We start from the raw sequence: 3,629 nt of genomic DNA, 5'->3' as shown, positions 1-3,629 counted from the left end.
CCCCCCCCCGGGGTCGCAACTGCGGACCTCCCAGCAAAGGCTGGGGAGGGGGGTCCCCAATACAAGCCAGCGGACTAGGGGCTGCCCCTCTTTCTGGGGGTCCCAGCCTGCCCCTCCCTTGCAGACTCTGACCACGGGACCTCCCATCTAGCCCACCCCCCCCCCAAACACAAAGTCCTCGCTCCTACGACCGCCACTCACCCGACCGGCCGCAGCAGCAGCAGCAGCAACGATGGAGCGCAGCCCCGCCGTACCGGTTCGCGGACCCCGTCTGTCTGTCTTGCCTGCCTGCCTGCTGCGCATGCGCGGCGGAGCCCGGCCCTCGCCACGTGCACGGCCCCGCCGGGGAGGAAGCCCCTCCCCCTTGGAGACCGTGGGAGTCCTCGACTTACGACCGCCAGCCAGCCTCAAGATTTCTGTGGCTTCCCACTGGGCCCTTTGAGGACTGGGGGACTTCAACTCCCAGAATTCCTCAGCCAGGCACGCTGGCTGAGGGATTCTGGGAGTTGAAGTCCACAAGTCTTCAAAGGGCCCAGTTCGAAGACCCCTGATGTAGATTATACAGGACAGGGGTCTTCCGACGGGGACGTTTGGTGACTGGGGGACTTCAACTCCCAGAATTCCTCAGCCAGGCAGTTGAGGTCCTCCAGTCAGCAAAGGGCCCAGTTGGAAGACCCCTCTCTGAAAGCATCCTGGCTGAGGGATTCTGGGAGTTGAAGTCCACGAATAACCAAAGGGCCCAGTTGGAAGACCCCGGTCTTAAAACATCCTGGCTGAGGAATTCTGGGAGTTGAAGTCCACCAGTCCTAAAAGGGCCCAGTCGGAAGACCCCGGTCTGAAAGCGTCCTGGCTGAGGGATTCTGGGAGTTGAGGTCCTCCAGTCACCAAAGGGCCCAGTTGGAAGACCCCGGTCTTAAAGCATCCCAGCTGAGGAATTCTGGGAGTTGAAGTCCACCAGTCACCAAAGGGCCCAGTCGGAAGACCCCTGTCTGAAAGCGTCTTGCCTGAGGGATTCTGGGAGTTGAAGTCCCCCAGTCCTAAAAGGGCCCAGTCGGAAGACCCCTGTCTGAAAGCGTCCTGGCTGAGGGATTCTGGGAGTTGAAGTCCACCAGTCACACAAGGGCCCAGTCGAAAGACCCCTGTCTTAAAGCGTCCCGGCTGAGGGATTCTGGGAGTTGAAGTCCACCAGTCACACAAGGGCCCAGTGGGAAGACCCCTGTCTTAAATCATCCCGGCTGAGGGATTCTGGGAGTTGAAGTCCACTAGTCACCAAAGGGCCCAGTCGGAAGACCCCTGTCTGAAAGCGTCCTGGCTGAGGGATTCTGGGAGTTGAAGTCCACCAGTCCTAAAAGGGCCAAGTTCAAAGATATAGATATAGATTATACAGAACAGGGGTCTTCCAACGGGGTCCTTTGCTGACTGGTGGACTTCAACTCCCAGAATTCCTCAGCCAGGCAGTTGAAGTCCACGAGTTACCAAAGGGCCCAGTTCGAAGACTCCTTTCTTGAAGCATGCCGGCTGAGGAATTCTGGGAGTTGAAGTCCACCAGTCCTAAAAGGGCCCAGTTGGAAGACCCTGGTCTTAAAACATCCTGGCTGAGGGATTCTGGGAGTTGAAGTCCACTAGTCCTAAAAGGGCCCAGTCGGAAGACCCCTGTCTTGAAGCATCCCAGCTGAGGAATTCTGGGAGTTGAAGTCCACCAGTCCTAAAAGGGCCCAGTCGGAAGGGCCCTGTCTGAAAGCGTCCTGGCTGAGGGATTCTGGGAGTTGAAGTCCACCAGTCCTAAAAGGGCCAAGTTCGAAGACCCCTGATATAGATTATACAGGACAGGGGTCTTCCAACTGGGCCCTTTGGTGACTGGTGGACTTCAACTCCCAGAATTCCTCAGCCAGGCAGTTGAAGTCCACGAGTCACCAAAGGGCCCAGTTGGAAGACCCCTGCACTACAGGATTGCTTAGGGAGTTTTGCCCCGTTTTTCTGGCCACCGTCATAAAGTGAACCACTGCAGTAACATGGTTACTTCCCCATTGACTTTGGAAGGTCGCCAAAGGGGATCACATGACCCCCGGGACACTGCGACCGTCGTAGAGATCAACCGAATCTTGATCCCGTGACCTTGAGGAGGCTGCAACGGTCGTAAGTGGGGGAAAACGGTCCGAAGTTCCTTTTTCACTGCTGTTGTCACTGAATGAATTCTTGTAAATCGAGGAGCAAAAGTCAGACCCTTCCCGAAAGAGGGAGAGAGCCGGACGACATTAAGGAAAAAAGCCCGTCACTGTCATTCCGTGATTCTGGAAGGGTCTCCTGCTCGAGCTACGGGGTTGGACTAGATGACCTCTGAGGTCCCTTCCAACTCTGTCCTATGATTCTGGAAGAGCCTCCTACTCAAATGGGGGGTTGGACTGGATGACCTCCAAGATCCCTTCTAACTCTTTCATTCTATGATTCTGGAAGGTTCTCCTGTTCGAGTAGGGAGTTGGACTAGATGACCTCCCAGATCCCTTCCAAGTTTGTCATTCCATGATTCTGTAAGGCTCTCCTGATCGAAGAGGGGTTGGACTAGATGATCTCCGAGGTCCCTTCCAACTCTGCCCTTCCATGATTCTGTAAGGCTCTCCTGATCGAAGAGGGGTCGGACTAGATGACCTCCGAGGTCCCTTCCGACTCTGCCCTTCCATGATTCTGTAAGGCTCTCCTGCTCGAGTGGGGGGGGTTGGACTAGATGACCTCCGAGGTCCCTTCCTGCTCTGCGATTCTATAAGGGTCTCCTGCTTGAGCAGGGGGTTGGACTAGATGACCTCCGAGGTCCCTTCCGTCCTTCCGCGATTCTGTAAGGGTCACCTGCTCGAGCAGGGGGTCGGACTAGATGACCTCCGAGGTCCCTTCCAACTCTGTCCGTCTATGATTCTGTAAGGCTCTCCTGCTCGAGTGGGGGGGTTGGACTAGATGACCTCCGAGGTCCCTTCCTGCTCTGCGATTCTATAAGGGTCTCCTGCTTGAACATGGGGTTGGACTGGATGCCTCCAAGGTCCCTTCCGACTCTGCCCTTCCATGATTCTGTAAGGCTCTCCTGAGCGAAGAGGGGTCAGACTAGATGACCTCCGAGGTCCCTTCCAACTCTGTCATTCCATGATTCTGGAAAGGTCTCCTGCTCGGGCAGGGGGCTACACTAGATGACCTCCGAGGTCCCTTCCTGCTCTGCGATTCTATAAGGGTCTCCTGCTGGAACATGGGGTTGGACTAGATGACCTCCGAGGTCCCTTCCCGCTTAAGGTGTCACCCGATCGAGCAGGGGGTTGGACTAGATGACCTCCGAGGTCCCTTCCTGCTCTGCGATTCTGTAAGGGTCTCCTGCTTGAACATGGGGTTGGACTAGATGACCTCCAAGGTCCCTTCCGACTCTGCCCTTCCATGATTCTGTAAGGCTCTCCTGAGCGAAGAGGGGTCGGACTAGATGACCTCCGAGGTCCCTTCCAACTCTGTCATTCCATGATTCTGGAAAGGTCTCCTGCTGGAACATGGGGTTGGATTAGATGACCTCCGAGGTCCCTTCCCGCTTAAGGTGTCACCCGATCGAGCAGGGGGTTGGACTAGATGACCTCCGAGGTCCCTTCCTGCTCTGCGATTCT

General features: G+C 56.3%; 1 protein-coding gene across 1 annotated transcript in view; it reads left to right on the top strand.

Annotated features, from left to right (window-relative positions):
• Nucleotides 1-3,629, top strand: part of CDK5 (cyclin dependent kinase 5) — a 27,442-nt gene that overhangs the window by 19,268 nt on the left and 4,545 nt on the right. The window lies entirely within an intron of this gene.

Source organism: Protobothrops mucrosquamatus, unplaced genomic scaffold (assembly GCF_001527695.2).
Source record: "Protobothrops mucrosquamatus isolate PMUCROS unplaced genomic scaffold, P.Mucros_1.0 scaffold3537, whole genome shotgun sequence".
NCBI classification, from domain to species: Eukaryota; Metazoa; Chordata; class Lepidosauria; order Squamata; family Viperidae; genus Protobothrops; species Protobothrops mucrosquamatus.
Note: the sequence above shows the minus strand (reverse complement) of the source record. Positions and strands in the feature narration are given on the sequence as shown.